This window comes from Echinops telfairi, unplaced genomic scaffold (assembly GCF_000313985.2).
Source record: "Echinops telfairi isolate 266 unplaced genomic scaffold, ASM31398v2 ScPeMD7_7469;HRSCAF=8507_1, whole genome shotgun sequence".
NCBI classification, from domain to species: Eukaryota; Metazoa; Chordata; class Mammalia; order Afrosoricida; family Tenrecidae; genus Echinops; species Echinops telfairi.
Window position 1 is genome coordinate 92590589 of NW_022111373.1, and position 11445 is coordinate 92602033.

Below are 11445 nucleotides of genomic sequence, written 5' to 3' on the forward strand. Positions count from 1 at the left end.
AATATGACTTTTCATGAAGATTGTGAGTCTTTGATATCAGGAAATGGTGGTGAGTGCAGCTACTGGATGGTGGTCAATGCCGGCCATAGTATGGATTCCCTTTGAAGACGTGCATTCTGATAGTAAAGTTATATGTGGCTTCTAGAAAGCCATTTGACATAATTGGGCCTCAGTTTCTTGCTCCAAAAATTTGTAATAGTGGCTGATGGATGATTTTTTTGTGGCTGTCTCTAATGTAAAAGAGAACGAGAACATACAAAGGACTTTAATCAGCTATCTCATGTCAACCTCACTCCACCCTCATCTCTTGTGATGAAAGTTATCATTTGAGAATCAATACCATATCAAGGTTTAGTGAGGGAGGGTGGGCTGGGGAGGGAGGGGAAAGAAATGGGGAGCTGATATCAGGGGCTCAAGTAGGAAGAGAATGCTTTGAAAATGATGGCAGCATATGTGCAAATGTGCTTGACACACTGGATCAGTGTATGGGTTGTGATAAGAGATGTAAGAGCCCCAATAAAAGTATTAAAAACTGAAAAACAAGAACAAAACCGGAGGAGTAATCATTTGGCTGTACAGGAGTTCACGTGGCTTGTATGTGGCAGTGGTGAACCCTACTCACCAGCCGGAGTTGGGCTGTGGGTTTCTGTGGCAGTGATTCATTAAAGGAATGTGGGAGTGTGGACCACACATTGTCAGAGGAAACGACACCAAAGTGACTATCTATAGGGGTTTTTTTGTGCAGAAGAAATTCACTATTTTTTTTTACATGTTTCCTGCATGGTTTGTCTCCTCAGTCATTGTCCACAGGACTCTGAGAAGCTGTAGGAATATGCAGGTGGAAATTCACTATTTTTTAATAAAAATATTTATGTATTTTGTTCTAACAACAAAAATATTTTGGTAAGTCCACGCTACATGTACTGATACAAATACAAGGTTAAACTCTATGCTAATTTGATTTTTGAACCTTTAAATCGCTCACGTCAGCACTGTCATTACTACCCCGTGGTAATGAAGCTTTGGAGCACGTGGTTTCATCAGCAAGCACTTCAAGTAGATGCTGTTGTTTTCATTGCTGCGTGTGCTTTTAGTTGCTGATTTTGTCATTTTCTGTTTTGAGATACAATATTGTTATTGTGGTAATTCATATTTCTGACCCTGCATCATTTACTGCTTTTTGAGAACACATTAGGGATTAATGGAAAGAAAGGGGGGAAACATTTAAAATCAAGCCTACTCTGTTACGATTGACATCGTAATTAATAGTGTTGTGATTAAATGTAGATTTTACTAAACAATTTTGATAATATTGTTGTTGTTGTTGTTGTTGTTAGGTGGCATTGAGTCCCTCTGACTCAAAAGCGAGCCTATGTACAAAAGAAGAAAACACTGCTGGGTCATGCATGACCCTCACAGTCGTTCTTATGTTTGAGGCTCTCAATGCAGCCGCTGTGTCAGTCCATCTTGTCCCGAGTCATCCTCTTTGTTGCTGCCCTGTTATTTTACCAGGAGCTCTGGTGGCATAGTGGGCAAAGGGTGGACTGTGATCCACAAGGTCAGCAGTTAGGAACCACCAGCAGCAATGTGGAAGAAAGACGGGGCTTTCCACTCCCCTAAATATGTAGTCTCAGAAGCTCACAGGCACACTCCTGCCCTGTGCTATAGGTCGCGATGAGCCGCCATGGACTCTGGCAGTGAGGTTGTTTGGGTATTTTACCAGACGTGGTGCCCTACTCTAGGACTGTCCAATGTACGTGAGACAGAATCTTCTCATCTTGGCCTCTAAGGAGCACTGCGGCTCTGTTTCTTCCAAGACAGATATTTCATTCATATTTTTTATAAAAAAGAATTATTAGTATTTATTTAGTTATTAATACCATGGGAGAAAACTCTTAAGAAATATTAAATTTAATCAATATCAACGATACCACACACTATTCTATGATTACAATTGATAATGAACACTACTAAGAGTTCCGTATGGTCTGTGAAAGGAGGCGGTAGGTGCAGGGGAGGCGAGGAGTGGCACACTGGGAGATACCAACCCTCGGGACACATTGCTTTCTGACGTATGTGCCCTCATTTCATCTTGAGCTGTTACCCATTGGCCTAAGCTATACCCCAGTAAGCGGTTGGGGGTGGGGTAGGAAAGAAAAATGTCTCTTTAATACATAGACTGCATACAAGTTTACACAAATCCATGAACTTGTGGAAATCTATGGAAATCGAGAGATGGATGGCTGCTATTTGTGCCTCTTGCCCTGAGGTGGGGGTGTTGAAGAGGGGGCAATAGCATTGTCAAGTGAGTCATCCTTAGCAACTTTCTCCACAGTCTGAAATGGTTGGAGAGAGCAAAAATGCTGTGCAGTCTAACTCTTGACAATTTGAAATTCATAAAAAAATTTAATTTTGTGGTGCCGGAGTGAGGAAGCATGGGCCCATGAGTGATGAAGGAAATGTGATATTGCAGGCTTGGCTATTAATTCAAATTTCAGATTCAGAGTCCAAGATGGGTTATGAAGTCAACTTACAGACTATCCATCCCTCCAAGAGTAATGGACGTGCATTAGGTTGGGAGAATAATGCAGCAGGCTTAGGGAAGTTCAGAAAATGGAAAGAAACCAGAGTATCCCTCTTCCTGAAGCATAATGATTTCCTTTTGCATCCAGGATACTTAACCATTTCCCTCTCCCTCCGCTTTCTTTTACAAAAGCCCATGCCAATTAATTTGCCTGATGTCTTAATGGATAATTCATTAAGAAGAGCTTTGGTGTCCAGCACATGGTGATGAGTTTTGATGGCTAATGTTACCTGGATTCTCCTTTGAAGAGTTTTGTTATTGACCCACTCATAGATTTCAGATGTTTTCCTAGAGTTTTAAGACCTTTTAAATCAATCTTTTAAAAGAGAGTGAATCTAAACTTCCCTTTGTCCATATTCACGTTTGGGACAAAGAGTAAGCAGTGTAAGGGGAAGAGCAGAAAGGATACAGGAGGCAGGTGAGAGGAGACAGAATGCAGATACTGTGGCAGTCCATGTGGCCATGATGCCAAAGAGATGGGGAAACTAGCATGAGAAATTTAGAAGTCACATCAAAGGAACTGAATATGAAAGAAAGCAATGAGATTTGGTAGTTTGGAAATGAAGGATCAACTTTGTCACTATTAAATGAAGGGATAGTGTGGTCTCTCCCTACTCCAGTCCAGCTAAAATATGTTTTTTCTCTATTTTTAGAATATGTTAGTACTTTTTAATAATATTTTAGTGATAAATAGTTTTGGGTTTTTTGTAGCACATAGATCAGTGTATTTGGTCAATTCCACATTCCTAGAAATTATGAATGAACTCTTAAGAGGACTTCAAGCTTAGAGAGGCACGAAGTTTAATATAAATTCCTAACATTTCAAATGATGCTTCTTTCATTTCAAATGTTGGGATAACTTTGAACTTTGGATAAAACGACATCTGTGCACTGTTATGATATTAAATGTCAGCCCACATCACACTCAAGTTCTTCTGACATCTCATTCTTTGATGGCCAAGAATGTAATGCAGGGAAAAGATGAGAATCAAATGTAGGCTGCTGAAGTACACCTGTTTGGTGGTCAAAATGAAAATCAGTTAGACTCATTCACTATCTCACCGATGTGCTGGATCAATAAAAAGCAGGCTTGTTGTGACAAGGACAAGCATATTATTAGTACTGTTATCTACAGCTTTCTCCCAATCTACTGTGGGGAAAATAAAATAAATGGTGAGTAAATTTGGCTTTGTATTTGAATGCTATCACATTGTCATTTCCTGACAAAGCTAACTATATTGGGAACAATGATATAGGTTTGGAGATCAGTTGCCTTAAGATCATTAGGCTTTCTGAGAACAAAGGAAATACAATCTAGGGCATTTAAGAAGTTAGATGGTGTTGAATACTGTATATTGACCTTTTGTTGAAATGCAGCCTAAGAGTGAAGACTTCTACAGATGGAGTGACAGTGACTATGAACAGAAAATTCACTAGTAATTGTTTTTTTTATTTCATTTGGGAGAAGTCTTCTTTAACCAGCTATAGGATCGTGTTGTAAGTGATTTGCTATCAGCTGCTAATCTAAAAGTTGGTTTGAACCCCTCAGCAACTACGGTACAAAAGTCTGGCAAACCTTTTCTATCAAATTTATAACCAAAAAATGCTATGGAGACGGTCTATCTGATAGCACATTGGATCACCAAGAATCAGAGCAACTCAACGACGATGGGTTTACAAGCCATTCTCTAGCTTATCACCTCCCTCATTTTCTCTTTGTTTTAGGGTACAAAGGGACCCCAGATGGCAAACATAATTTAAGGAAGGTATTTATTAAATCTTAAAGAGGACAAAAGCAACAATGAATTATCCAGCTGAGGGAGAACATTAGCAGGAAGGTACCCAAGGGTTTACCTATGGCTTACATAGGACATAGGAGGACAGAGAAAACAGTCACATAAGCGTGATCGATGGCAGATCAATATATCACAGTTGCAGGCGGGCACACAGAAATGGGAATCGGAACTTGTTTGGGATACACGTTCGACAAAGGGAGCTTACTAAACAGGTTCAAAGCTCTATGATCAAGGTATTCATGACTACGCAACCCCAGCACCCCAATCTCTACCAAGTACACACCCAAAGCCCTAAGAGAGGGCACACCCAAAGCCCTAAGAGAGGCTGCCCTGTGTGCACTAGTGAAGGAAGTGGTAATAATCCACTTTCTAATGCATTCTGCCTGAGGGGAAGACCGTTCATCTTCCTCATTAACAAACCAACCCACTCACTGCCATTAAGTCAATGTTGACTCCTAGTGACTCAATAGTAAGGATAGAATTGCCCCTGTGGGTTTCTGAGACTAACCCTTAGAAGAGCAGAAGCCTCTCTAGAAGAGACTCAATGTGGGGACTCTGAAAAGGAATGTGGGGGTTTCACTGTTATCCGCAACCTGGTGCAAACTTGGTACTCAGAATCTAAGTTCAATTACAGCTGATCACTACTTGACCCATTTGTTGGTAATTTATTTACGGACTGGTTTTCTCCAGTGGTTTCATTACTATATTGAACTAATTGCCACTGAGTCAATGCTGACTCATGGCTACCGCATATGATAGGGTAGAATGGCCCCTGTGCAGTTCCTCATCTTTCTCCTGCGGTGCTGCTGGTGGTTTCAAACTGTTGACCTTCTGGTTGGCAGCCTAACATATAACCACTACACCATCAGGGTTTCATTCAGGGAAGAAATTGTCTGTTTTGTTCTCTGATGATTGCTTGGCATCTTGTACTTAGCAGATGTTGAGTTGGACAAACACGTGATTACGACGTTGAAATAAGAAACTCACTGACAAGACGTTGTGCCTCACTAGGACCCAGAGACATTGAAGTCAGAGCTGTTAGCATCCCCACCCATCAAAAACGGAGTCAAACGTACACAACAGATCTCGCTCATTCTCTAGGAAATGACTGAAACATGATGGTGTTGGAGAAGCAGATGGGACATACCATGACCTTCAAGAAGAACACACAGATTTGTCTTAGATCAATTTAGCTAGAATGCTCGTCAGAAGAGAGGATGGTGAGCCTTCTTCTCACCTACTTTGGGCAAGTGATCAAGAGGAAGCAATCGCTGGAGAAGGACACTGAGGAAGGCCCTCAACAATGTGGGCTGATACAGTCCATGGCTGCAACAGTGGGCTCAGCTAGAATGGTTATTGTAGACGGGGCAGGGCCGGGCAGCATTTTGTTCTGTTGTGCGTAGATTCACTAGCAGTCAGAACACCGGGCCCCTAAGAACAGTTCTCAAGAGAGGAACTCAGACAGACCTGCAGACCCAGCTCAAACACAGTGCTAAAAAGAAGTTTGGAAATATGTCTTTACATTTTTTCCTCTACTATATTTAAATTTTAGGAAGATACTCTGAGGAAAAGTACACACAATTAAAAAGTAACATTCACTGTACAAAATCTTTGCTTCAACAGATTTTTACTATATCGCAAAAGAAATTAAAATAACTGTAAATGCCTGAGGGCACGGGAAGAGTTACATTAATGGTGATGCACTCTTCTGGTCCATGAACATGAGACGTTAGATTGACTCCAAGAAGTTTAAACATAGGAAAACTTGGATGTTGTGAATTTAAATGAGACTTTTGTTGTTATCAGGTGCCATTGAATTGAATCTGATTCATAGAAACTCCACGTACAACAGAATGGAACGCTGCCTGGTCCTGGGCTGGCCCTGTGCCTTGCTCCAAGTTGCTGTCTTTGAGCCCATTGTTGCTGCTGCAATACGTGGCATGGGGCCGTGTCTGACCTCTGGCTTCCCTATTGTCCCGATGCAGGAGTCAGACATGCCTCCACGCTCCATCCTTCTGTACCTAGTCTGACACCAATTATTCCTCCCAAGGCACTCGATTTCTACTCTGGCTTCCATAATTTTAGCAATGGCCACACAGATAAAACTAACAATCAAGGCGGTTTTCAGGGAAATTAAAAGGTTACCACACGTCCGGACCAGTACACAGTAAGGATATAGTCACTGGTCCATAGCAACACTTCTCCTCAACAAGCAGCCACGTCTCTTTCTGGTCCTCAGTCTCTCAGCCACCTGGTCCTTTGGCTTGTGGCTCCATGGTCCAGAAAGCCAGCCCACTTACTGCTCCGTCCCACAGTTCCACAGTCTGAGGGCAGATGAGATGGTGCCCCATAGTCTCGGCTGTTCTTCTGACACTCTGTGCCACAGTCTCCCGGGCATCTGGTCTGGATGGCCACATCAGACAGAGATGTGGGACGTGATCCTCCAAATAGTCCTGCAATTTCTCTCTGTGTCCAAGATGATGCTTTGACACAGAAGGATGGCTTGGGTCAGGGTGTGGTGGTCTTTTAGCAGACCAGACCCTCAAGGAAAACTAAGGATGAGGTCTTAAATCACATCTTCTAGAGGAGCTTAAAGATGCTTTCGAAAAGACAAAGGGCGTGGTTCGGTTCACACCCTCTACTACAGTCAGGACTGAGCCCCACTTTAATGCTGTAACAGAGAACCCCCTCCAAAATGGGATCATAACTGAAGGCACATAATCCACAATTATACTACCGCACACCAGGAATTATGATGAGAAGGGCCACATTAATTGACCGTATCTCAGCAGCCATGGTGTCAATTTACATCCTTGAGGGGCTACCTGGTTTGAGGTTTCTTTTTCTGGCCCTCTGGGCTGCTAACTGCAAGACACAGGCATTTTGTTTTCCACCATGGCATGTACCTGCTCATTCTCCCAGAATAACAAGGGCTGCTCTAGGAAGATGTTGTTGGGAAACCTTCCCCTACCCACCCTACAGCTCCTGCTCTTGCACCTGTGCAAGAATGGCGCCAAGGCCAGAGCTGCCTTCCTTTGCGTACAGAAGAGAGGGGAGAGCCCAACTCATCCACAGCCCAAATGCCTATTGCCAGGAGGCAGAGGCCGGACACACCTCCACCCTTCATCCTTCTGTGCTGTCTTCTGACACCAACATTTCTTCCCAGGACACTCAACTTTTCTACTGGACTTTATTCATTGCCATGGCCACACAGACCTCACAGACAAAACTCATCAACATGGGGGCTTCATCTACACTTGACCACAGGACAGGACATATAGACACTAAGGATATGGTCCTCGGTCCACATCATCTCCTCTTCTCAACCAGCAATCACATCTTTCTCTCCGATCCCTTGCTTTCCAGCCTTTGTGGATCAGAACACCCACTTGCCACTCCACTTCACTGCCTCACTGCCTCAGGGGCACAGCATCCTGGAACTGTCTCAGGTTCTCTCCTTTCCTCCCTCCCATCGTCTCTTGGCCTCCACCACTTCAGGTTGAGTGAGATTTCACACATGCTTGCTTCACTGTTGGCGCGACTTCCTGGATGATCTTGGGAATTCTCTCTCCTTCTGTTTCTGAGATAGTTCTCTTAGGTGGAGGTGTGATTTTTGTCTTGTAACAGATCATACTTCCTAGGAAACAAGGGTGGTGACTTAGTTCACACCCCCTAGTAAAGTGGAAAATGCTTTAAAACTATGCATAAGGGTATCAGTGGCTTCTTCCTCTGACAGAGCTAAATCCTTCATCCTGTCCATTGTTTCTCTAGAGCAGCGCTTATCAACCTTCCTAATGACATGACCCTTTAATATAGTTCCTCATGTTGTGGTGACCCCAACCATAAAATTATTTCCGTTGCTACTTCATAACTATAATTTTGCTACTGTTATGAATCATTATGTAAATATCTGATATGCAGGATATATTTTCATTGTTAAAAATTGAACATAATTAAAGCACAGTGATTAATTACAAAATCAATATGTAATTACATATTGTGAAGTATTTATTTATAATTATAAAGACATGAAATTTTGTCTTGAAGCCTGATGTAGCATGGGCAATAGTCATCATGGCGGGTACTCATATGTGGGTGTATCTGCATAGAGCAGTGGTGTGTCGGTTCCTAAGACCATTGGAAATATGTATTTTCCAATGGTCTTGGGCGACCCCTGTGAAAGGGTCGTTCGACCCCCAAAGGGGTCGTGACCCATAGGTTGAGAATTGCTGATCTAGAAGCTCTACTGAAACCTGTTCACTTTGGGCGATCCTGCTGGCATTTGATATACCAGTGACATAGCTTCCAGCATTGCAGCAACACATAAGCTACCACAGTGTGACAAACTGACAGACAAGTGACAGACAAGCACATTTGAATTATGGTGCTGGAGAAGATTGAAAGTACAGGAGACTGCCCAAAGGACGAAATGATCCTTAGAGGCAAAGATGGAAAGATTTTCGTCTTATATACTTTGGATATATTGGCAGATGAGACCAGTCCCTGGAGAAGGACATCATATTTGGCAGTGGAGGGGTAGTGAAACAAATGAAGGCATATGAGGAGATGGATGGACACAGTGGCTGTATCAATGGGTTCAGGCATAAGAACCATTGTGAGGATGGCTCAGACCATGCAGTGTTGCATGCTGTTATGCATGGGGTAGCTTTGGGCTAGAGCTGACTTCATGGAAACTAACAACAACAACAACAACAGTCAAATAGAGATGCAGAATCCGTCCCACCTTAATCCTGTCCATTAGTATAACAGAATTCCCTCCAGGCATAGAATGTACAATACTTCACAAAAGGGATTTTTGTTAGAAGAGTCATATTAATTGACTACATCTCACCCTTCTAATATGTTTTGTTGTAGAAACTCAAAGAACATTTAAGAAGAATATGATTTGAGTCCCTTGAGGAGTTAAACATGCTACAAACTGAATAGCACAGAACTCATTGGGAGAGCGGTGCGAGAGAAATATTGGCTTCGGATATGTCTAGATTTAGATGGAGGATATATTGGGAAATGATCGCCTCACATTTTGATATTTTTATTTAGTAAAAATTTCTATATTTTTGTACCAAACTTTTTGGAGTACCCTGGTACATATAACTATGGTTTCTACATTCAATTAAATTTGTCTGGAAGCTCTAGGGGAGACATTTTCATCAGTCCCTTCCTTTAGAGCACACGGAATGCAGGATAGTGCTCACTTTAGGTTTTTAATGAGCACTATATTGAGCCCTGGTGACATAATAGTTAAGCGTGGGCTACTAACCAAGGGGTTGATAGTGTGAAACTACCACCTAATCAAAGGGAGAGAGATGATGCTTTCCACTCCAAAAGAGTTAGTCATTGAGACTCACAGGGGTAGTTTTACTCTGTCCGAGAGGATCATTATGAGTTGGAGTCCACTTGATGGCAATAAATTTGAGCTTTTGTATTTCATGTAGCCTTATAAAAAAATTAAACTTGAAGGAAAACTACAATTTTTCTTAAGCATTAAAGATACTTACAGTCTTTGATTTGGGACAAGGAAAGTACATGAGTCACTTGGATTTAATAACTAGAAATATATGAACCTTCTTAGGAATAATGAAATGATCATTGAATCAGCTTGGGAAGAGTCTAGGTAGGACATTTAAATCTGATTATTATACCAGGCAGAGAGCCATGAGCAACCAGGGCTTAGAAAACAGCAGGCCCTTTTGGACAGTTGTAGTAGCAACAATTATTTTCATCCTTTCTTGCCAGGGTGAGCTCAAATTCTGGATGGAAAACTTAATCTGATATCTTTCTTTATAGCGGTGATAAAAGCTGTGTGCTTGGTTCTTGGGTTGTTAGACAAATTTCTGTTCTGACTCCGCCCCCTGGCATCTCTGGTCCATAAAATGAATAATTTGACCACACAAAGGTTTCACTCTCCTATGAGCTAAGACTGAAATGCAAACAGCAAACAGTAGAGCAGCAGGTCAAAGGACATCATTAAGTTGGCTCAATGGCAGTGGGGTTTGTTTACTGTTAGGTGCCATTTCGTTAATTGCTTCTCATAGTGAGTCTCTGTAAAATGGAGCGACACTTGTCCAGGTCATGCGCCATCCTTACATTCACTGCTATCTTTGACCCCACAATTGCAGGCACGGTGTCACTCCGTCTTACTAAGGGTCTTCCTGTTGTTCACTTAGACTCTACTTTACCCAGCATAATGTCCTTCTCCGGGACCGTTCTCACCTGGTAACATGTCCAAGGTACATGAGCTGCAGCCTCACTGTCCTCACTTCTAAGGAGAACCCTGGCAGTCTTCATGCAAAGACAGAGTTGACCATTCTTTCGGAAGGTCAGATATATTCAAAACTCTTCAGCACAATAATTTAAATGCATTGATTCTTCGCTCATCTTCCTTATTTATTTTCCACCTAGCTTTTACATGCATATGAGACCATTGAACATACCATGATCAGGCTTACCGTAGTCCCCAAAATGATATTTTTCTTTGGAACACATTAAAGGGGTTTGCTCCATCATTTTTGTCCAATGCAACAAAGCATTTGCTTTTCTTGACTGCTGCTTCCATGTGTGTTGATTGTGGCTCCAAGGTCAGTGATGTCCTTGTCAACTTCAAACATTTGTTTATTTATCATGATGTTGTCTATTGGTCCAGTTGTGGGGATTTGGGGTTTCTTTACATGGAGATACAATCCGTACTAAAGGCTGCAGTCTTTGACTTTCCTCAGCTAGTCTTTCAAGTCTTCTTACCTTCCAGCCAGCAGTGTTGTGTTATCGGCAGATCACAAAATATCAACAAGCTGAACTCCAGTCCTGATGCCACATCCTTCTTCATCAAGTTCAGTCTCAAATTAGTTGCTCAGCATACCAATTGAATAAGTATGATGAAAATAAACAAGCCTGATGCACATCATTCTTGACTTTAAGCCATGCAGTAGTCCCTTGTTATTTTTGAACAATGGCTTTATGATCTTTATACAGCTTCTGCATGAGCACACCTGAGTGTTCTGGAGGTCACATACTTTGGAAAGCTCTCCATAATTTCAGTTCTGATCC

The 11445-nt window shown here is 42.0% G+C and overlaps 1 pseudogene; it reads right to left on the reverse strand.

Moving 5' to 3' along the window:
- Positions 1 to 767: 767 nt before the first annotated feature.
- LOC115873850 lies at positions 768 to 896 on the reverse strand (annotated as a pseudogene).
- Positions 897 to 11445: the final 10549 nt, after the last annotated feature.